At 53.1% G+C, this 24,001-nt stretch overlaps 1 protein-coding gene across 9 annotated transcripts in view; it reads left to right on the forward strand.

The window, feature by feature from the left end:
* Positions 1 to 288: 288 nt before the first annotated feature.
* PSD2 (pleckstrin and Sec7 domain containing 2) overlaps positions 289 to 24,001 on the forward strand; it is a 130,663-nt gene continuing 106,950 nt past the window's right edge. For 2 of the 9 annotated variants that reach the window (XR_012505661.1, XM_074360768.1), the window contains exons 1-2: positions 432 to 1,304; positions 6,348 to 6,463. The gene's annotated coding sequence lies outside the window, so the exon portion shown is untranslated. Of the gene's footprint in view, positions 373 to 430; positions 1,305 to 6,347; positions 6,464 to 24,001 lie in introns of those variants that run through there. The other 7 variants (XM_074360760.1, XM_074360766.1, XR_012505659.1 and 4 more) reach the window with 5 other exon arrangements.

Raw genomic sequence — 24,001 nt, forward strand, 5'->3', positions numbered from 1 at the left:
CCAGGGTTCCGGGTGCGGATGTGGCTAGCTCAGGAGGTCCCGCCCGTTGCGCCTCAGGCAGGCTCAGGCCCTGTACAGCCGGCACGCGTCCCCTCACCTCTGGCCTGTGAGTCTAAGCTGAGGTGCTGGGGAGCTCCCAAGGTGTAACTCCCAGGTTTCTGACTGACCGCGCCCTTGAGCAAAGGTTTTGTGGCCTCGGCTTTCCCAGCCTGGAAAAAATAACCCCAGCCACAGCTACCATTTTCCAGAACCACGTGCCGAACATAGTGTTAAGTGTTTACTGTACTTTGTCTCCAGCCACACAATTCCATTTTGCTGATGAGCAAGCTGAGACGCAAAGAGGTTGTGACTGGCACAAAGTCACAGAGCTAAGTAAGTTATCCAGGCGGGAATCGGTTGACTCCAGCGTTCTTAACTATGGGTGGTCTCGTTTTAGCAAGAGCTTTGGAGTCTTGCGCCTATATAGGTCGATCCCCCAGGGCATTCACTAGTGCTATGAGCCCCTTGGCGGCGTCTCGCGGCACATGTTCTTGTCTTGGAGCTGGGCACGTGTATCTTGGCGCATTCCCGCGTGCCAGAGCCGGGGGACAGAGGCATAGCCCAGCGCACTGGTGCCCAGGTGCGCCATTCCCGGTTGGGACCCAGCAGAATCATATGGCCTGAGCCGCGGGCGGAGTGGAGCGGGGGCGGGGAACTCGGAGTAGAGTCCACGCGGGCCGCGGCGCCTGGGAGGCCGCAATCCGGGCGCCTGCAGCCGGCGAGGCGCGGGGTGACGCGCGGGGGCCCAGCTACCGTGACCTCCTCCGCGGTTTCCATGGAGACGGTGCACTATAAATAAAAAAAAAAGAGAGAGAGAGAGAGGAGGAATTTCAAACCCGTTTTCTACGGCGCTTGGCGGGAGGGGGGAGGAAAGCTCTCTTTGAATCGAGTTTCCCATTTCACCTTCCCAGGCGGTGGGAGCGCTTCCCCCGCAGCCCAGCCGGGAAATTGCCGCCCCTCACGCCGCGTGGCGCCCCCCGAGGAAGCTAATTAGCGCAGCCCGGGTAGCTGGGGACCGGGGACCTGGCCCCGGGGGGCCGGGGCCCGCCTCTTGAGGGGGGAGCTCCTACAAATTGCCGCACCCCACCCCCATCTCTCCAGGCGCGCACGCAGCCCGGCGCGGGCCGGGGCACAGGGCGCAGGCGGGAGGTCGCATCTGCAGCTTTGGCGCAATGAATCAGGCGCGGCCGCCGCCGCCGCTGCGGAGCGCGTCTGGCATCCGGAGTCTCCCGGGATCGAAAATAATTTGGGCAAAGCGGTGGGAGGTGTGTGCGCGCGCGCTCCGAGGGGAGGGCGGGGGAGCCGGCCGGGCGGGGTGCGTGGGGCTGGGGGAGGTGCCATCCGACAGCCCCGCTGTGGTGAGAACGGAGTTGACACTTCTTTCCTTTCCACTTACTGCGGCAAGTACCGCGAGGAAGCTTAACCCTCTCGCTGCTTGGAGGATCAGAGGCGCTGGGAGCTTCCTCATGAGGGCGCGCCAGAGTTGGGGGGGGCCAGGTGTGTAGCTTCTTTTGAGACCAGTCACTGCGGTCCGCTGGGTTGAGTTCTCTGGCTTCTCAGACTGGTGCTACCACCTGAACGTTACTTACGACATCCTCCTTGAGGCTTTTCTCTCCATACCTCCTTCTACCTTCTCCAGACCTGGCTAGTGTCAGCTCTATGACCTCAGTTTCCCCACCTATACAAGAGAGTGAGGGTTCTTCTGTAGCAGCTTCCCTATCTGTATGGTGACTGTGGTTTTGTGACCTTGTGGCTGGGGCACTGGGCAGAGACCAGAGTGGGCGGTTAGGGCAGCGGGTACAGGAGTAGAAACTCCACCTTCCTTCATCTCCCGCCCTCACTCTGGGCGCCCTTCATCAAAATGGCCGAGTTCCTGTTTTTGCCTCTGACGGCAGAAATGTCACCGCTGCTGCATTAAGCACGCTCGGTGGGAACTTGGTTTGGATCGAGGAGCTGGCGCTCAGCCCTGCCAAGCTGCCTGCCGCAGAGGGGTGGGGGTGAGCTGGCTGGCCAGTGGGCCTGGCTGGGGTCAGCCTTTGTCTGTGCCTGTTCCCACCTCACTGCCTGTCTCTCCAGTGCCCCTAGGCTCCCCCTCCCTCAGCTGTGCTGGTTGTTCCCACCCCACTCAAGATTTTTTGGGAAGCATCTGTTCAGGCCCTTGTGCGTCTGGTTTAGGGATGGCAGTGGGAGATGACGGAGGGGCAGAACTCACTTCTTCCTCCCCACCCCATGATGGGGAGTACCTCTGGCATTCATTATTTTTCTCCCTATTAGATGAGGAGTTGCCCTTTGGATGAAGGACTGGTAGTCAGGCCTCAGAGCCTCTCCAGCTTTGTGACCTGAAGTTCCCCCAGCAGGATTTCCCCTATATTCCTTCCTGCCAGGGGATCCCACCAACTCCAGGAATTCTCAAACCTTAGTACACAGCGGATCACTTGACATGTGAGCTTGCAGATGTGGGAAGAGAGGGGATGCAGTATGTGGAGAGTCTGATTCTGTGGGTCTGGGATGGTCCTGTCATCTGCATGCTTCACAAGATGCCATGGGAGGCTCTGGCTCTCACTCTGAAGCATGACCCCCTCACCTAGGAGTCAGATCTGTGAGTCCCACAGAGCTTGCAGGTCACAGCAATTAGCACTCTCTTGCACAGACTGGGAGATGGAGAGAGGAGAAGGGACTGTCTAGATCACTCTGTAAGGTGGGGGTTCCATGGTTGAGGATGTGGGCTCTCCTGCCTCTATTAGTCAGCTGCATGCTGGAGAGCAGGTGAGCTAAACCCTGTGCTTTGCTCTCCTCGGTTGTAAAATGGGGATGACAATGATAGACCCTAACCTCATGGAAACAACGTGTGGCTTCAGTGGGACAGTGCATGGAAAATGTGAGTGCAGATCCAGGTACTTAATAAGTGCGTGATAAATGTGAACCTTTATCATCATTGTTATCACTATTAGAACCAGACCTGGAACTCAGGTCTGGGGTTTAGACACTAGTTTTGAGGGTGGAGAATCTGGCCCAGCTGTTCCTGGTTTCCCAGGTCTGTTCCTTCAGGGAGTCACCAAATCTTGGGCAGAGAAGAGTGAGTATAGGGTAGGAGTCAGTCCCCAGTGGAGTGATCTCAACTGTGTGATCTCTCCACCACAAGCCATAGTGCTTTGGGCCTTTTTCACTCTTGGAAAGTATTGCTACAGCTCCAGCAGTTCCAGATGCCCATTGGGCACTGGCCTGGTTAGTGCCTGAGGGCTTGCCCCCTCTCCTACCCTGAGACCCAGGTCCAGCCATGCTTCTTTGTCAAGCATCAGATCTTGTGATGGTGGGAAAGATGCCAGGTGACTTAGCACCTCCTCCTCACCAGGGCATGGTGGTGGGACAGGGAGTGTTGATGTTGGGCATTTTGGGAGCAGGAATATGATAGGATTAGGACACCCAAATTGGAGAGGTCTTTGAGAATGGAGGAGCACACCTCCCCCCTTCGGAAAGGCAGATTCGGGGGGAACTGAGTGAGGACACAGGACCAATTTGTGTCTAGAACACAGGGCTGCTGTCTGTTTTATTCAGGGGCTGTAGGACTTATGGTTTCTGAAGTGTTACCCAGGGATGGTGGTTAGAATGTTGGAAGGACTTCCTGAAAACCAGAGCTAAGCACTGGAGAGGGTTCTGGGGTGGTCTCTGGGTGCAAGAGCATTCAAGTCTGATATGGGGAAGGGATATGTGTCAAGGCTACTTGAGGCTGGCAGATGGCTGAGATGACCTCTCTGAGCTCTTTCTTGGGCTGTAAGCAGCAGAGGTCACCAGCGTTGGGCCCTACTGTTCTCTCACACACTTGCTTACACATCTACACTTGCTCAGCCACACTCATCCAGACTTATACTGGCCCACATGTTCTCATGCCCCCACATGGACATTCATGCACTCACAAACATTTGTGTATACACATGCTAAAACACCACATATGCAACACACACACACACACACACACACGTAGGCTTGAATTCACACTGGTATGCACTTGGGCTCCCAGATGCACAGACCGTAACATGCATGTGCACATTGAGACTCATGTACACACACATGTGCACACATGGGCAAACCCCTAGGCATTCGCTCTCCCATCAGCTAATTTGTGTGTATGTAGATTGTCTGTTTGCCATGAGAATAGGTCTCTCTTTGTTCATACCAAGTAGTCTGGAGAACAGAGATTTGTTCAACCTCAGGGGTCACATGCCTGGTATTTGGACAGTGTACTATACAGTATTATCTGGAATAGGGGAGTAAATGTAAGTGTATACAGGAATGTATGAGTGAATAATAACCATAATAGTAAAAGCAACTACCATTTATTAAGTTTTTGCTATGTGTCTAATCCTGTGCTAAGTGCTGTTTTTACAGATAGCGTCTCATCTAAGCCTCATAGCAACCTATGAGGCAAGTACTATTATAATTCCTGTTTAGGCCTTTGGGAACTGAGGCTCTGAGAAGTAGTCACTACTTGTATCAGTTTGCTAGGGCTGCCCTAACAGAGGACCACAGCCCGGGTGGCTTAAAGAATGGAAATTGATTCTCTCACAGTTCTGGAGACTGGAAGTCCAAAATTAAGGTATCAGCAGCCTCCTTTTGAGGGCTGTGAGTGAAGGAACTGTTCCAGTCCTCTCTCCTTGATTTGTAGGTGACCATCTTCTCCACGTGTCTTCATAGCTTCCCTATATGTGTGTCTGTGTCCACATTTCCCCTTCTTGCAAGGACACCAGTCATATTGAATTGGGGCCCACCCTGATGACCTCATTTTAACTTGATTATCTCTGTAAAGGCTCTCTCTCCAAATAAGGTCACATTCTCAGATACTGGGGGTTCAGGATGTCAACATATGAATTTTGGATGGAATGTAATTCAACCCATAATGCTACCCAAGGCCACAAATCTAGGAACTAGGGTGAGCAGGATTTGATCCTGGATCTGGAATGTCAGAGTCCACAGTATCACCCTTCTGTGTGGTGCAGAGTATGTGTACGTGTGTGTCCTAGTGGTCACTCTCCATGGCTCCCTATCTCCCACCAGCACGTGGGTATCCAATGCTTGCATGCATGAAGGTGTTGGCCTTTTGCAGTTCTGGCTCACCGGCGTGCTGGTAGTTTTCATGCTCCTCCGGCTATGATATGGGCACCCAAAGCCATCCCCCAGGACCCTGGTGGCCAGTGCTGCCTGATAAGTCAACATTGACAGGAGTGCCTGGAGATATACACAGGAAGCCGGGGGGCTGCCTGACTCCCCTCTACCAGCTGCCATCTCGGATGCGGATGCTGCAGCCTCATTTCAGAGTCTGCTGGCTTTGAAGCACTCAGCCCAGTCAGGCGGGAAGCTGGAGCCAGTGTGGGGGCAGGGGGGCAGTCACGAGGCCTTCCTGCATCAGCTGGGGCGTCTAGGACCAGGCAGGCCCCATGCCGACCTTTGTCCACAGCCCGAACCTCTTCTTGTGCTGCAGGGAGGGGGGGGGGGCTGGACCTCAACCCTTCCTGTGCCTCTGAGCTTGCCTGGGAGGGGATCAAAAAAGAGACCTCGTGCCCCGCCAGGTCAACGAGGGAGACAAAGCCCTCAGCCTTAATCCTATGGGGAGCCCGGACTTCAGAGACACGGCCTCTGCCTTCACGGAGTTTTCAGCCTGAAAAGTCCTAGATTTTCTGAGCCTCATTTTGCCAATCCAAGAAGTGGGGCTGATGGTCTAGTTTGCTGTGAATGTTTTAGGGGTTACTATGGTAGAGGAGGACCAGGATTAACATGGGTATCATACCTCACACATAGCTACAGCATTTAGGGGGATGATTGTGATGATGGTGATGGGTAATACTTACTGAGCACTTAACTGGGCCCCAGCTGAGTGCTAAGTGCACTCTTTACCTAATTATCTCGTTTAATCCTTCTGAGATGTCTGGGAGGCAGCTACTATCATCATTGCCATTTTTAAAATGAAAAACTGAGGTTCAGTGAGGTGGACTTGCCCAAGGTCACACAGTCAGAGTGTGAGGGAATGGAGGTTTGATGCTGCTCTAAGGTTTCCCAGCAGACCCTCCAGTTGTGTGAAGATGGGGTCTCGGTGGGGGCCTAGGGGTGAATCTCTCCCAGGGCTGGTAATGGCACTGGTTCTGGGGGTCCCACACTCAGAGCCCTACTCTGGCCTTGGTGGCAGTTGCTGAGGTGTGTCCATGATGATGATGATGTGTATCCTTTGTCAAGGTGAAGCAAGCATCTACCTCCACACTTTTGAATTTGGTCCCCACTGTGATGTCAGCAAGGTGGAAATTATTCTTATTTTACAGATGAGGATATTGAGACTCAACAGTGTTGGAGTCAGTCTCCTGAGCATGTCAGAAGAGCTGGGAGGTCTTCCTCAGGTCTCCTGACTCCAGGTGGATATTCTTTCTGCTAGAGGCAGGTAAGTGTCCTCAGGTCCTTTCAGAACAAAAGCCCTCCTGGTTCCCTTCCCCACCTCTGGGTTGCGGACACTGTGACTGAGGCTAGGGGCAGGTGAGGGAGGAGGGTGCAGATTCCCAAGAACCAACTCCCAGTAGCAACACCAGTGTTAACAGTTAACGTATAACCGAACCCTCGCTTTGTGGTAGGTGTGGTGCTTATGTGTGTTTGTGCAGCCAGTGCCTCAGGCAGCTGCTGCCAGCCAATACGAGTAGGCATAGGAATTCGCTTCAAATAAGCCAGTATTAGTGAGCACCTGCCATGAGCCAGGTGGGCCAGAGGGATGCGAGTGAGAACAAGGGCAGTACCTGGGAGGCATCTAGATGTGAGATGATGGTGATAACATACGGGAACGACTAGACTGTGGGGATGCAGGCACGGGGTCCCTAGTGTCTACCTGAGGGGCTAGGAAAGGTTTTTCAGAGGAAGTAATATCCAAGCTGAGCACTGAGAGTTCAGTAGGATTTAGCCAGATAGAGAAGAAAGGGTGGCAGAGGAGAGTTCTAGGCTGGGAGAACAGCCTACAACTACAGAGGCCTGAAGGTAGGAGGAGAACAGTCCATGTGAGGAACATAAGGAGGCTAGCTGTGCCCGAGGGTGAAGTGTGAGGGGTGAGGGAGGGCAGGTCAGTGATTCAGAACACTGAGACCAGGATAAGGGGTCTGGTCTCAACCCTGTGGCAGGGGGACCCACTGATCCCGCTTCCTGTCCCCTCTTCCACGTGGGACTTTCCTCTCTTCAAGACCCTCTCACATCAATCAGATTCGCCCAATACTTCTGAGCAGTAGGTGGAGCAGGGGTCACCATGCCCATTTTACGGAAAGAGAAACTGAATCTCAGAGGTTATTGGGTTGGTCCGCTTTAACTGGTAAGAGGGGCATTGAGCTGGGGCCCCAGACCTCTTCAGGCCAGCGCTAAGCCCAGGGCCTGAACTATTTGTAGGATGTCAGTGTGGATTCTGGGATGATGGTATGGTGTGTGGTAGGGGCTCAGTCTGGTTTGGGGAAGCCCTGGGGATGGAAGGAGGGCGGGGATTCCCCCCACCCGAGCTCCAGGTTGGAGAGTACTGCCGCCTCTTGCAGTCCATCCCCAGTGGCTGGCTACGGGTGAGTCAGTCTGGATGAAGTCACCCACTTCCGCGCAGCCTGTGCCCCCTGACCTGGGAGGCGCCTGCCAGGGGCACCAGCCGAGCCAGAGGACGGGCTGGGCAGCTCTCCAGGTCTCTCCGTCACAGCTGATTTAGGGGGGCTGGAGGTGTCCGGAGCCATCAGAAGCAGCTGGGCGTCTGGGGCTGCGAGGCCCATAAGTCATGCCGCCACCCGCCGTTCCCTGCAGTGCTCCCCGAGAGGTCTGTGATGAATCGCCGGGGACTGGGCTCATCAAAATCAGTTTATGCCAAAGGGAAATTAATTTCTGTCTCTCTGAGATGGGGTGTGGGGAAGGGAAGGGCAGCTCCAGAGGCAGGCCTGTGACAGCACTGCAGGAAGGGGAGGGATCCTATGGTGTGACCATGGTGGTCCCTGATTAGAGGCCCTGCCCATTCTCCAGAGGGGGTGACTGAGGCTTCAAAGGAGCCTCCTAATCCTGGGGACAAGGACCAAAGTTTTGTTCTTTATTAATTCTTTCTCTCCTCCCCGCCGATTTCTGTAAGTATTTATTGCACACCTGCTGTGTGCCAGGTACTGTTCTATGGTGTGGACACAATAGTGCACAAGACAAAAATCCTGCTTTCATGGAGCAGACGTTCTGGTTGGGTAAGAAAGACAGACTGGTAATAGATAGATAAGAAAGTAACAGTCAGGGAAGAGTGCTGGATGAGCATTAAAATAGGGTGATACGGCCAACTTACCCAGCATGGTCCCTAGCATAGTCAGGGAAGACCTCTCTGGAGAGGAGACAGTTAAGCTGACTGTTGAGTTTCAGAAGAGGATAACCTGTCAGTGGTGAAGCAAATTTTCTGAAAATCTAGTGTTTTGGCAGCTGGGGCTGGGGTAGGAAGAGTGCATTTCAGGGGAGTGAACCAGCTGATGTAAAAGCAAGCAACTCCCCTCCAAGCACTCCTCTCATGAGGCCAGGCTGATGACTGCCGCCACCTGAGCCGCTCAGCCTGGGCCTGGCTGTGTGGGTGGCTGGGGGACAGGCTGGGGAAATCGCTCTTCTTCCTGGACTGTCTCTGTTACTAGGGGAAGAGTTCAATAAGTTAATATATTATTTTCATTAGAAACAAGCCTAGATTCCTTATAGGAAGATTCACAAAACTATTCTTTAAAGATGAAACAGGAGATGTCAGAGAAACCTAGGGTGAGATAGCCGGCCCTAACTCTAGGATCTGTTTTCTCTCTTCTTGAACATTGGGGCTCCTTTGTGGTTAGGTTTGGGTGGCTGGGGCAGTCTTTTCCCAGCCCAGCTTGAAGCCCTCCGTCAGGAGTCCTCTGTGGCTCCCCATTTCCCAGGAGCAAGAATGACAGTTTCTCAGTTCTTCAATGATTACCTTAGGCTAGGCATAGTGCCTGTCTGAATCCTCAGAACAACACTGTTAAACAACTATTATTATTTCCATTTTATAGATAAGGAAACTGAGGCTTGGAAAGGGAAAGAGGCTTTTCCAAGGTCCTACAGCTGGTCAGTGGCAAAGCCAGGATTCACACTCACAGCCCAAGCCATTAATCATCACTGCTTCCTGTGTAGCCATATCCTCCCTCTTACCTGCTCTTGACCCACTTTTCCACTGTCCTATGTTCCACAGACCATGCAAACAGCCTCTTTGCCACCCCCCAGGCATGCTGTACAGGTTCTCACCCTAGAATATTTGCATGTGCTGTTCTCGCCACCTGGAGTCCCCTGTCTCCCTATCTCTGTTGAGACCCTAATCATTCTTCATGGTTTTGTTCAGCTTCTCTTCTTTTATGAAGTCATGTGCTTTTTCCCACAAGCAAGAGGGCTGCCCTTTGTCTCTTATGCCTCACAGTTCTATTTGGGAAATTCACAAGACTGTTCTTTAAAGATGAAACAGGAGATGTCAGAGAAACCTTGGGTAAGACAGCTGGCCCCGACTGTAGGATCTGCTTTCTCTCTTCTTGAACCCTAGGGCTCCTTTGTGGTTAGGTTTGGGTGGCTGGGGCAGTCTTTTCCCAGCCCAGCTTGAAGTGCCCACAAAGTCTCCATCATCATAATAATAACAGTAATTAATTTTTTGATATGGGCAACTGGCCTTTTCATTTTATGTAAAACACTTTTGGAAAACTTTACTGTTTTTATTGATCTGTAACCCATTATTTAAGGACAAACAGCTCTTGCAGCACATGCAGCTTCAAGCAAAGTCCTCAGCTCCCTTCCAAACAGACTGCTGCCTGAAGTCCTTCCTGAGGAGAAATTTGGGAGCTCCCTCTGTCCAGCCGCCCCACCCACTCCCACCATCCCTTGGTTATGAAGGAAGTTCTCTGGAAACTCTACCCTTTAGTGGCTGGGGTGGGGGTAGGGGAAGACCCTATCTCCTTTCCAGAGGGAAGCATTGTCTTCAGTCATCTTCACGGGGGTAGAACAGGTCTGAACAGCATTAGCAGAAATATGGGCTGACCCAGGGGCAGGCAGGGAAATCTGCTTTGTGGTTGGGGAGGGGCTATCCCCAGAAGACCAGTGAGGCCTCTGTCCCAAAGACCTGTAACCTTTCCCACCCACTCCTCAGGGTACCTTTCAGGCCAATTTCAGAGCTGAGAAGACAGACTGAAGTTCCAGTGCCAACCCCCCCCCCCCACCCGCTGCCCCATCTTCGGGCTATTTCTCTGGGGAGTGAAGTTGATCCTACTTTATAAGTACAGAGACAGCCAATGGGAGTCTGTGGCTTTGTTGGGTCTCCTTTTTGGGCCACAGCTGATGGAAATGGAGCTTCTCAGTGGAAAATGCTGTGTCCAATGGGCAACCCTGAAGTGTAAGGTTCCTGCAGTCTCTCTAGTCTGCTGAGTGACCAGGTGTCCCTCTCCACTGGTTGGGGTCTGAGCATCAGTTTGGAAACATTGAGTAGGAGCTGGAGAAACTATTCAATAGTTTGGAAAATTGGATGTAAAAAGAGAGAAATGGGGCACAGATCATAAGAAGGCTCTATCTTTTTAGTTCATTGCACCTAAGGATTTCAAGAGACATTTGCCTGGAGGGACACAGAGATCTGGGAGCAGCTGGACCTCCAGGTGTCCCTGTGGGGCCTGGCGACCCCTCCCTCCCCAGTTTTCCACAGCCCCCTGTAGTCAGGGACAGCAGAGAACTTGTCATGAGTGACAAAATAGATGGTGTGTGGCCTTGGGAGAGGAGAGAACTCCTTGGGTCTTTTCAGACAGCCCCTACCTCCCCTCCCCTTCGGTGTTGGGAGTCCAGCCGTCCTTATTGAGCTTATGGTTATTCAGTCAACAGTGTTTCCTGAGGGTCCCTGTGGCCCAGGTTTGTGCCGGGAGCTGGGCCCCTTATCCTCCCCAAAATGTGTCCCCTCAAGGGGCTCACCATCAAGAGAGGGGAGCCCCCCTAGTGGACAGACAGCTCATTCCATCTCAGACACTTGAGCGTGGTGATGCTCACAGCAAAGGTCCCTAATCTAGTCTGAGAGACCAGGGAAGGTTGCCTGGAAGTGACTTGCTGGATTCCAGTTAGAGCTCCACCACTTACTAGCTGTGTGACCTGGGAAGAGTTCTTCTTAACCTTGCTGTGCTTTACTTCCCTCCTTGTTAAAGTGAAAATAATACCTAGTTCAAAAGGTTGTTGTGAGGATTCAATGAGTTACTACCTGTAAATATTCCTGAGAACAGTGCCTGCCGCACAGTAAGTATTCACAGTAAGTGAATGTTAAGTGCAAAATAAAAACAACTACCATTTGGGTGAGTAGGACCCGGCAAGCTGATGGATGGGAAAGAGTGCCCTTGCAAAGAGAACAAGGGCTTGGAAGTGGGACAGCAGGCCCTCCAAGGACCTCCCTTCTGTGTCACCTTGTGGGGGTGGCTGTCCTGGTCTATGATTTGGGCCGGTAACTCCAGTCCCCTCCCCTCCACCGCCACAGTGTGGTCTTGGGACCTGAGATACAGCTGAGTCCATGGGCCCAGCCTCACACGTTTATCTCATCCTCTGCCAGTCCTGCCATTGTCTGTGAACTGGGCCCCGGCTGGGTGGTGCTGGGCATTCTCATGTGGACAGCTGAAGCTCCCTGTCTGGTGGAAAGCTCTAGGGTCAGGAGGGCTTCTTGAAGAAGGTGCTCTCTGAACAGTGTCCTAAAGGAAACTGAGCACTTCCCTAGACAAAGGGAGTGGGGGGTTCCAGGCCGAGGGCACAACCTTCTCAAAGGAAGGATGGATCCCAACTCAGGAGAGAGAAAAAGACCGTGGGTAGAGTTTTAGCTCTGGGGCCTAAGCCTGGGCCATCCCCCCTAGTTTAGGTCAGTTTTATCAGGAGGTTTGGACTGCCCTCCCTTTGCCCTCTAGCCCCAGCAGGGGTGGTGGCCTAAGAGGTTAAAGTCCCGTCTTGCTCCAGGGCCAGCCCAGGAGTTGGGGGTAGGGGCGCCAGTTGCCCCGTGCCTCCCTCCCACTACAGAGCCGGGAGGGTTTGGCAAAGCAACAAGGCAGCCTTTGTGTGCCTCTGTGGGTCTAGGCACGTCTGGCCCGGCCTAGGCGGCTGCTGGTTTCAGTGCCCTGTGATCCCGGCAAGGCAGTGTGGGGTGGGGCGGGCAGAGTGTCCTCAGGGTCCACACAGTGTGGCTGCCTTGTGTCCCCAGAACCCCTACCAGGGCTCCCCAGGTGAGAATGCCAGTGACACGGAGTACATGTCATGTGTGGGGCTGGCAGTGAGGATACAGAGCAGGTAGAGGGTGGACAGAGGTGTGGCGGGGTGGAGGTGGGAGATGAGGGAATGGGAGCTGGGCACATCCCAAGGCTCCTTTGTGCCGCAGCATGTGCCTGATGGGTACCCTAGGGTGAGTCTGTGAGTGTGCACTGGGGTGAGCATGTGCGTCGGGGTGTGAGGGTCTGGGTTGGAGCACATGAGCAGCCCCCAGCCTGCTCGGAACAGAGCGCTGCTGTCTCTTCTGGTAGCACCAACAACGAGGCCTCTCTCTCGGCACATAATGTCCCCTCTGTATTGTCTGCTGTGCAGTGGTGACGATAATTTTAAGGCTCAAATCCTTTTCGCAGGCAGTGGGGTGGGGGAGGATGGAGGCAGTCTGGGAAGGGCCAGAGCTCCGGGGCTGGGTTTCAGCCTGTGTTCTCAGAGGTCTGTTGTATATATGGGGCCTCCCCCCACACACTCACCACCCTTCCAGGGGCAGCAGAGGGGAGTCGGTTACCCCTAGAAGTCTCTGCAGGAACCCCCAACCCGAAGTCATTCGGGCCCCACCGTGCCCCAAGCCCTCTCCCTACTCAGACTTCAAGGCCTGGGGGCTGAGACCTCTTCAGAGAAACCAGCTCTGCTAACTCCTTTTGGTCCCTGCCTGTCTCTGCAGATCTAGCGGTTCTTCATATCTACCCCTAGTCTTTCCTGCTATGAAAGCATCAGACCAACAGTTGTCAACCTTTTTATTCTCAGGATTCCTTTATAGGTTTAATAATTATTGAGGACCCCAGAGAGCTTTTGTTTATGTGGGTTGTATCCACCAAGACTTACCATATTAGAAGTTAAAACAAAAATTTAAAATGTGTATTTACTCATTCATTTAACAAATAACAATAATAATTCCATTACTAGTTAACAGGGATAATACACTTTTATGAAAAATAACTTTATTTTCTGGAACAAAGCAAAATTAGCAAGAGGAGTGGTGGTGTCTTTACATCTTTGCAAATCTCATTAATATCTGGCTTAACAGAGCAAACAACCCCCTTGGGGTTGAATTCTCATATCTGCTTTTGCTTTCAATCTGTTGTGGGATGATTTTGTTGGTGTTGTTGAAGTATATGAAGAAAACTTGGCTTCACACAGGTTTCTGTTTGGAAAAGTGAGGAGTATTTTTATAGCCTTTTCAGATAATTTGATACTACACCAAAACTTGACAAGTGGTAGTTTCTTAAAGGTTAGTTGCCATTAAGAATCTGAAATTCTACCAGTGAGCCTTTCATATTCTGTTACATTAAAATCCATTTGCCTGTCTTGCTCTTTGAATGGATCTTTTGCCCATGCATAATTTAATAACATTATACATTGGTCATTTAGAAGACATTAGTTCACTGAGTTTACGCAGATCTCTCAAATGTTAACACAGCTCATTATATAATATTAAATAATCACATTCATTGATATTACCACCAATTTCATCAGAAATGTACCAGGAAGCTGTCAAGCTTATGGTGATCTATACAAGTATTCCAAAGTTCAAATTTTCACTAAAAAAACAGAATTTTTAAATTGGCAATAAACAGTATAGTTGTTTTCCTTGAAGGTACAGGCTCACTTGATTATTTTTGAGGGCATATCTGCCAAATATCCAAGTCTAAAGTTTGTCTGTCAGTCTTTCTTGTCAAGTAAAAATGGTGTTCCATAAAAAAGCAGCTAGTTCAGCTCATAACTCAGACAACTGCAGAAGTACTTTCCCTTGAGGCAACAATCATACTTTGGTATGTTACATAGTGTTTTATATGAATTCCTTATGTCATCACACACAATGTTAAGTAGATGTGTACGCAATGTTGAGGTTTAATAAAATTACTAATTTTACTTCTTGATTTCATCAAGGACATTCTTAAGTGAAACTAGCTGTTTTTTTTTTTTTTTTCTAATGGAAGGTCCTGACAGTGATGTATACAATGACTCCTAGTACAGTTTGGTGTCACTGCCTTGATTTGTGCTAAGGCACCAACAATTTTACCCACTATTGTTTTTGTACCATTAGTGTGAGTCTCAACACAGTAAAAAGTCTTAGTATTATTGGTAAAATAATTCTGACCTCACTCCACCCTGAGAAGGTCTTGGCGACTCCCGGGTTTCATGGACCCTGCTTTGAGAAATGCTGTACTAGGTTCTTCTGCCTCATTCTGTTCTTGGTGGTGATGGGCCGTGTCATGCATATTTCACTGATCAGGACACTGAGGCCCATCAGAGCCCCGCGTGTATCCTCATCTCATTCTAGCACCAAAGTGAGTTTTTTTTTTCCTCCTGGCAACAACTAGGGAGACTTCTCAGGGGAGGCGGTATTGATTTGATGAATGGGCAGAATGCCAAAAGGTAGAGGTTGGGGCTGGGAAGTACCTTCTTGGCGGAGGAAGCAGTATTGGCAAAAGCCTAGGGAAAGGAACATAGGATGAGGCCAGATAACTGAGGATCTGGTATGTCAACCCCAAGGCCCTGGGTACCACAGAGCAGTGTTGACAGTGGAAGTGATGGGTGAGATGTGTTCCAAAACAGGGAAGGCCAGAGATGGGGCCCTGGTTTTCCACCTGGATGCCTTCCCATGCCAGCTGGCCTCAGGACTGTGTCCTTAGGACATGTGGCCACGTAGATGGTTCGATCCTTCATGACCATGACTTGCAGAGTGTGGTCTGCTGCCTGGAATCCCCTGCTGAAAAATGTCTCCACAGTTTTTTGCACTGACAGTCAGCTTCTCTTTTTCTTTGTATTGGCTTTGTGACAGTGAATAGCCTCACCCATTTCATGTATTAATGTGAGGGTGACCTGGGCAGAGGTGGCAGCTGAAGGGAGATGTTGGTAGTGGTGGCCTGTCAGTGTGTGATGAGGGCCTGGCCCTGAGTGCTGTGATGGTGGGGGCTGCAGAGCTGACCCTGAGCAGGGACTGCCTCCCACCTCCACCCTGGGCCTGGCCTGCCCTTTTCATCCTCCAGGGGTCACTTGTTCCTGCTCCAATTTGTGCCCCTGAGCAACAGGGACTCAGCTCCTGGCCAGGTCTGATATGAGGAGACAGAGCTCAACACAGGCCTCTACATCTTGTTGTGCTCTGGGTCTGGGTACTGAGCCTGCACAGTGTTCCTAGCTGTGCTCTGTGACTGGATGCATACGTCCTATGCCATGTGTGTTTGTGACCATGGCAGAAGATGTGCTCTGCCACACAGATGTTTGTGAACTTGTACACCCTGCCGTGTGTATTGAGTTGTGTGTATGTTTGTTTTTTTGTGCCTTTAGTTGGGTGGTATGTGTTTGTGTATGTAGTTTTGTATATCTTTTGGGTGTGTGAGTGTCACTGTGTTGGGTATGTGTTTTTGTGTGATGGTTTGTCAGTGTATATCTTGGCCCAGCCCCAGAAGAAGGCCCGCTGAGGCGCTGGGGGTAGGGACTGTGCTGGGATAGGGAGTCCACAGCCGGGAGGCCTAACTGGGAACAGACGTGTCCTCACTGGCCCAGAGAGCATCACAAACCCTCAGAAAGCCCCTGTCCAGCTTCACCACCCCTGGCCAGTCAGAGTGGGTGTCTGGAAAGGAGGCGTGAGGGAACCCAAACCACCTGGGCCCACCTCCCACAGCTTGCTGGCACTTGCTTGTGCCTCGTGGTGGTAGCCCGGTGCCTGGGCCCATCCTCCTAAGGCTCTAAGCACTTTTTGTTGTCGGGGTTGGGCAGGGGCCAGAGGCATAGCCCAACTTGGCTCTTGTCATCAACTTCAGTTCTTACTGGACCCCGGAGGCAGAGCTGGGCCCATACCTCGCTGGGGCTGGAGTTGCAGGTAGGAACAACCCCACTGAGTCAAGCCTAATGCTAAGCTCATTACACATGTCATTCATTCAACAAATATTTATTGAGTGTATGCTCTGTTCCAGGCCCTGCTTTAGGAGCTAGAAATATAAGTCAACTTCACTGAACTGGGGGAAGGAGAGAGGGGCCTGCTGCTGTGCATTTTACAGACGAAGAACCAGATCCTGAGGGGTTAAGTGATTTGCCCAAAGTCACAGCAAAGCTGAGATTCTCTCAAAATCAGAGCCCTCCTCCCCCTGCCCTTGATGCTCACAGTTGCAGCCTACATGCTCAATGAGCTAGGACCAGCAGGGGGAGGGGGTGGACAGGCAGCGCTTGGCTAGCCTTGTGCCCCCGGCTGTTGGCTGATACTGGAGAGTGAGTTCAACTAAATAGTGAGCTCCTAGTTGCTCTGCAGGGAAGGTGGGGTGCCTGGGGTGGTCCCCAAAGGCTCTGCGTTGAGGTGGTCAGGCGGAGATTCAGGTGTGGGGGCAGACTGGAAGGTGCACCTTGTGTCTCTAGTGCAGTGGGGGGACCCAAGGGGATGCTTCCTCTCTGGCTGTATGACCTGGGATGGGGCCCTGCTTCACTCTGAGCCTCAGCTTCATCATCTGTAAAGTGGACACAATAATTCTATCCACCCCCTCCTCAATGGCACAGTGCTCAGGGCATGGTGCCTGGTGCACAGTAGGGCAGCTGGAGGGATGGAGCAGAATTGGAATCAGGCTTTCTGCTCAGCCCCAGGAAATGGGTAGGGGAGAGGGAGGAGGAGGAGCAGATGTGCCCGCGTCTCACAAGAGCAGCCGCATTTAGCCACTGAGTCGGGATTGAAATATTCCTGAGGGAGAAGAACCCTGAGGCTTCAGGGCGGCAACAGCTCGTCAGTGGGGAGCGGGGAAGGGATGTTGTCACCATCTGCCTCGTGTCTGTCTGCGACTAAAATAATACTGGGGTGAGACTCGCCGCAGGCACGGACCCAGCCGCAAGGTTCCCCGGAAGAGGGAGGGGCCGGGGGTGCTGGCAGGCTCGTGGTCGGAGATCAGCCTCATGAGTGCAGGGCCGGGGACCCCCCAGACCTGGCTGGGGTCTGCTCCAGAGGGGAGACCAAACATGTGCTGAGATCCCAGTAAAGCAGGGGCAACAACAGAAACAAAACAGGAGGGACAGACAAATTGCCTGATTCAGCTTCCGTGAGCTGATCCAGAATATTGAAACCAGAAAACGTAGCAAGGAGCTATTTTAATTTCAGCCAACGTATAAGTTTTGGGTCTATGGTTTACTGTGGTTTTTATTTTGAATTAAATATGGAGGATGCTCCTTAATCTTCTCAGAGCTCAGGGCTCTGGGGAACGGAGTGCCCACCTTTCTCACTGGGCACATTCGTTGCATGCCAATTGCCCCTGAGCGTCAGTACGTCTGGGCCTGGGCAGGTGCCCCTTTAGATGGGGACCTGGCTGGGAGCCTGATGCTTGGCCTCTGGGTGGTGAAGCAGTCACGTCTGGTCTTTTGCTGTGGGTCTCACCAGACACGAGCAGTTGGGTATTTTTGTTTTTGCAGAGAGAACAGACCCATGACCTCAGCGGTTTATTTTAACTGCAGAAGCACCCTTACTGCTGGTTGCTATGTGCTGACACGGTGCAGGGCTGTCGGTTCAGCAGGCAATTCATGAGCACCTACTGTGTGCAGGCCCTGAGCTGGGCAGGCTGGGCCCACTCTCAGCATAAAAGGCAAGCCATCTAGGTGCCAGGAAAGGTGCTTGGAGGTCAACAAGGGGTGCTGGATATGGCAGGAGACCATGACTGTTGTCCTGAAGAGGTGGCTGGTGCACTCAGCCTTGAAGAAGAAACGCGGAGACATGTGGCATCAGGAAAGGAGAGAGGGGAGGATGCCTCAGGCAGAGGGAACCGCATGTGCACAGACCACAGCTTTGTGGCTGTCTCTTTCTGGCAAAGGTATGAGCATTACAGTCTTAGCTGCGTTGTGGAGCCCTTCCAGTAGGCCGGACACCATGTTAACTGCTTTATGTGTGTTTTTCTGCTGGCTCCTTACCAAACCCCCAAGAGGTCAGGACATTTAGCATCCATCTTACAGATGAAGAAACCGAGGCTCAGAGATGTCTAGTAACTTGTGTAAGTGGTAGAGCTATGGCTTTGGGTTCCTGTGTTCTACCCCTGCACAATGCCCTTATTTGGCAGCCACTGAGCACCTACTATGTGCGGGCCCCAAGATAGGGCGCTTCCTGCATTTGGACCCCAGCAGCACACTCCAGAAAGAATATCCTCAGATGGCTAGGGTCTCTCATCACCATCTGGGCACAACAACCAGAGGGACCTCTCTCCAGGGCATGTAAGTGTGTGTATATAGGGGAGAGAGATGCAGGTGGGAGCCTGGAGAACCCCACTTTACATCCTTTCTCCTTTGAGCCTCAGTTTCCTCATCTGTGAAATGGGACTACAGTACCTATGTGCAGGCTCCTCGTGAGGATTAAAAGTGATAGCAAGTGTGAAAAGCCCTCTATGAATTCAGTGAGTCCCCAGCCAGGGCTCATTCTCTTTAAAACACAGGAGTGATCTTCCCAGAACAATCCAGCCACCAAGCTTTCCCTGCAGCTGACAGGCCCCACCACCATGGCAGCCACCACCCTGAATTATTCAGGATGCTCCAGGCCTCTGTGGCCGCCCTTCCCCTCCCCTGCACTCCAGGCTGTCAGCACCTGCCTCTGCGCCTCTGCCGGGGCTCTGCCGACCTCCGGGCCCGGGAACTTCAGCCTGTTCAGGGAGGCCGTGAGTGTAGCAGGGTGAGAGTGTGACTGAGTGTGAGAGAGTGACAGTGAACGTGTGAGAGCATGAGAGTTCACGTGCGTGAGTGTGCGAATGTGCGAGGGTCACTGAGTGTGTGAAGGGTGAGTGCAAGGATGACTGTGAGAGTGACAGGGCGAGTGTGTGCGGACATGTGAGGGTGAGTTTGTGCTTGTGTGTGAATGTGTGTGAGTTTGTGTGAGGGTAAGTGTATGAGTAAGGTTGGGAGTGGATGGAGCTGGGGTCTCCTTACGTGCAAGGAAGCCAGGCTTGGACAGGGAGGGTCCCTCTGGCTCAAGAGCACACATTTGTCGGGGATTCAGAGTCCAGCCTGGTGAAGGAGGGGGTCAACTCACCTGTATTTCCAGAGTCTCTCCTTGATTACATACAGTGGGGAGAGGCAGAGAGAAGCAAAGTTTCGAGAAGAAGGTTACGTAGTGGTTGGATCGTGGACAGGACCTGGAGTCCTCGTCCAGTGGAGGTTTAGACCGCTGGACTATTCCTGGTATATCTCATTTCCTGACAAATTGAGACCCTCGGAAGAGCAGCAGTGCCCTCCTACTGGTCCCTTTTCTCCCCCTGAGCCTGGAAGAGCTGAGGGCCCCAGGGGGTGAGAGGTGGAGGACTCTCCTCCTGGATCTGTGGCCTGAGTCTTGGGGGAATGAGGAAAGGGGAAGGAGTCTACTGGTGCTCTTGCTGGAGGGCCCCCATCCATAGGCTGGAAGGACAGAGCAGACTACTCTCCGCTTGACCCCCACTCCTACCTACACACTGGCTCTGCCTGGAGGGTTACTGCCCAGTGTGTGGAAATTTGGGGTACCGGGGGTGGGGTTGGGGATAGGATTTAGGAACTGGGAGCTTGCAGTGTGTGGAGGTTGGGGGTGGACTGTGTGAGCTTTGGTGTGAGTGAGGTCTGTGTTTTGGTGTGAGGATGTGGGTGGCTATCTGAGTTGTTATTTGTGTCTGTGAATTTGTATGTGTACAAGCAATGTATGTGCGACTTTGCTTGTATTTATGTGCAACTTTGTGTGTGAGTACCTGTTTGTGTAACCAGATGAGCATGTGTGATCTATATCAGAGCGTGTGTGTATGTGGAAGCATGCTGTCTGTGTGAGGGAGGTGAGAGATGATTGACAGGGAGTGGGTAAGTCGGGGGCCACCCTCAGCTCCATGGCTTCATTCTTCCTCGGGCCTCGCTAGCCACGGCTTGACACCTGTCTGCCTGTGCTGAGAGTCTGATTGCCTGGCTTTGGCTGACAGAACCTCAGAGCCCCATGGGAGGAGAGCTACAGGTAGGGGGGATGAGACAGGGTGAGATACTTGATTTTTGTGTAGGACAGATAGATCTGGGCACAGAGCTAGTGCTGTTGGAACCTGATACCTGAGTCTGAATCCCAGTTCCTCTACTCACTGGAGTGAGCTGGGAGGGTCACTTCCCTCTCTGAGCCTCAGTCTCTTCATCAGAACAGTGGGGACTATGATGGTCATGAGACTTTGAGGTGCAGAGCCTCCCCACCAGATATCCTATGAGCCTGTGTTTTCCTCCTGGCTCTGGGAAGTTGGCCTGTTGGAGGCCTGGAGGCTGGCCTGCCAGAGGCTGGGGAGATGACTCCTCGCCTTCCCCGGGTCCAGAAGGCCTGACGTGTCCCTACTATACTCCTCCCATCAGAGGGATATGTGTGCATATATGTGTGAAGGGCTCAGAGGAACGTAAGTCAGTAGATCATTCTGTCCATCCCCCTCTAGCCCCAGACCAGGGAATGTTTTCCATTCCTCTGTTTCCTCCCATGGTCAGAGGCAGAAATGGAGCAAGTCCTTCCGCTTCTCTCTCTGCCCTCACTTTCTCCCTCTGTAGAGCCAGGCAGGTGGGGTGTACTAGGGTTCAAGGCCCCAGTGTCCCTGCTGGTAGGTCCTTAGAACTGGCTAGCTCCCCCAGTGCCCTGTACCCGCTTGTCTGCAGAACTGTGGCCCGGGCAGCTGTCCGGCTGAGCGGGTTAGCAACACAAGACAGATGGCGAGGGATTATCTCAGCTTCTCAGAGTGCAATGGCGGCAGCAGGTGGGGGTAGGAGAGGGGGGCTCTTGCACCCTCCCCATGTACACACACACACACACACACATGCACATGCAGCTTCCCACTCCTGCTTCAGACTCAACCCAGCCTCCTGCTATGTAAGAGATGGGCAAGAAGGCAGAGGTGAGATGAGATTCTGAGAACTGGTGGAACCGTGGGATTTGGCAATCTTGTCTCTGTCCCACTGGACTCTTGGACCACAGGTTGAACCAGCTGGGCTTCTGAGAAGGCCCTCTCAGGCCCCTCTTGGACTCTGACCTTGTTTCTAGGGTTTCTCTGCAGCTGCCTGCCCTAGGAATGGTGTGTTCAGGAGAGCATGGACTTATAGAGAAGCCTGAGGCTCAGAGATGTGTGAACTGTGCTCAGAGACACACAGCAAGTTTGGCACATCAGCAGGCTGAGCTCTGAGGCTTGGCAGATGGCGGAGAGCATCAGCTGTGGGGTCCCTAAGTCTTCTGTGAATGAGGTGTGTTTGCCCCAGCATTTAATGCTGCTGCCCCAAATCCCACAGAGGTGTATGCATAACCTGTCACACAAGGACGCAGCCTTGCCTCTCTTTCACATATACTTCAGGCTCTGGATTCAGGCTGTTTGGAGTTGAGTGACAGAGCTATGTCTCTAGGCTATGTCACTAGGAAAGAACTGGATTGGGGGTCAGAGCCCCACTAGAGTGAATTCTCCCACCTGTACCCTGATTTACCATAGGCATCTGGTAGAGGGGCTTTCTATTCAGCTTCAGTCACAGACTCAGCACTTGTCCCTCATCCTCCCTTAGACACCCTCCCCTCCCCCCAGGCCTGAGTCATCAGTGCTCGGCCCCAGGGAGGGATGTGGGCCTGGAAGCTGGGCCAGATTTGCAAATGGAAACCCCAGGGGACCCTTTTCCCAGCATTGGGCAGGAGAGGGAGGGCAGGGCAGGGTGGAGGCCTCAGGACAGAAACTGGTTCTCTACTCACAGCCACCAATATCCAGACCTCTCTCCCCTCCCCATGAGTAACTATGGGCCTGCTGGACCCAGAAGTGTGGACTAAGGACAGTGCTAGGTTGCTAGGGTGTCCTGGTCCCAGTCTCTGCACAGAGCAAACCCACTCCTCTAGGCCCCATGCATTCATGTGTGCCTGTCTAGGACTCCAGATCAGACTGGCCTGGGGGAGCCAACTGGGCCTTTGAAGCTGCATTATTTTCAGGCTCACAAAACTTGGTGATACACCCACACTGGTCCTGTCATAGACAAGACAAGACATTGTGCACCACAGGCTTGTCACCTGCAAGGCAGGCCAGCCCCTCTCCCCTCTTTACCTCCAGTCTGAAATGACCCCTGGCTACACATCTGGGTATCCGGAGGTTCACCTGGCTGGGTGCTGGGCCAAACCTAGCGCCGGGGTTCAAGCCAATCTCCGTCTCTCTGACCTTCCAGCCTCAAGTTGGACGTTTGTATCATGAGAGTTGGGCGAGACCATATCTAAGCTCTCTACCTCCCTTCAGAGCCTGGCCTCGGGGGTCGTAAAAGAACTTCCGCCTCTGTCTTATCAGTGGGACTTTTCTCACCGTTTTTTAAGGTTTCAAAGTAACATTCTAAAGAGGCACCTTGAGAGCCAATCAGAGAGCCCATGTAAATGAGTACTCGCTGATTGGCTGTCTCCTTCACGCCCTTTATGAAACTTCCAACTTCATCAACTCTGCAAAGATTTTTCCCTCTGGCTCTCGAGCCCTGCGGGAGGCGGGGCTGAGGGTCACCCGGGCCATCCCCCTGCCGCAGGGTGCCTGGCCCGCCGAGTCGGTCTGCTTGGGGACAGGCGGGGGCGAGTGCGCCAGACTCGGGGGGTTATTATGGCACAGAATCCCCGCGGGGGCGGCCCGGGGAGTGAGCCCCCTTCTTTTCTTTGTAGGACCGCTGCAGAGCGGGCTGCAGGCCGGGGTATTGAGCTTGGCTAGGCCAGATCGATATCTGCCCACTGGACTGATGCGCCAGGGAGTCGGCTCGACAGGGGCTCCGCGGCAGAGTGATAGCTGTGCAGCTCCCCTCCTTTACCCGCACTCCCCGGGAAATCGAGGCGGGAAAGTGGTGTTGGGATGGAAAGCGCGGCCAGGGGCAGGCGGCACTCTTGTTCTGGGCTGTGGCCCTAATGGTGGGGGCGGGAGTAGCCCAGGGCAGCGCCCTGCTCCCCAACCTCTGCTCGTCCCCACCCCCACAACGATCACCTGCAGCCCGAGGCTGTCCCCGCCTGATTCTCCTCCGTCCCCTCATCCTATCCTTCGCCTTCCTCCCACTCTCTTTGTGTGTCTCCTCTCTGGCTCTAAGGTCCCTCCCTCCTTTCTCCTTTCTCTGTGGGTATCTCTGTCTATCTCTACATCTTCGTTTTCATTTCTTTCTCTGCCTGTGTCTGTCTCTAGATTTCTCTGTCCCTCGGTCTCTGCTTAGGTCTCTCCTCGCCTCTTGCTCATTTTCACTTCCTCTCTTTGTCTGGCTCTCTTCTCTCCCTCTCTTCAGCCGCCCCCCCCCCCCGCCCATCCCACACACCTCACAGCCTGTTTACGACATCCCCAGGGCTGGCAGGTGGGCGGGGCTGCAGCAGAGAAGGGGTGAGGGAAGGAGACGCAGCCTCCCCCCCAGCTGTTAACCTTCACGCTTCAGGCCTCTGCGGATGGCAGAGGAGGGGGAAAGCCCAGCTGCCAGCTTGGCGGAGGTGACCAGGCAGCGGAGGCTGGGGGCTGCCCCTCCCTTTGGGCTTGTCTCTGGGGAGATCTGGGGCCGGAAGGAGTGTGATGGAGGACACCTCCGGTAGAGAGAGGCTATTGGCCCCCCGAAGGCTTTTGCTGGCCCGGCGGATGCCCAAAGGGGGCTCTGAGTGGCGCCCGCCCTGCCCGCGGCCGGGCCGGACGTGGGGGCCGGCGTGAGAATCCCGCCCATCTGTGAGCCGGCCTCACGCCGTCAGACCCAATTTATCTCGCCGCCAAAGTTTCACAGCCATCTGCTCGAGTGGAAC

This window comes from Camelus bactrianus, chromosome 3, assembly GCF_048773025.1.
Source record: "Camelus bactrianus isolate YW-2024 breed Bactrian camel chromosome 3, ASM4877302v1, whole genome shotgun sequence".
Taxonomy (NCBI): Eukaryota; Metazoa; Chordata; class Mammalia; order Artiodactyla; family Camelidae; genus Camelus; species Camelus bactrianus.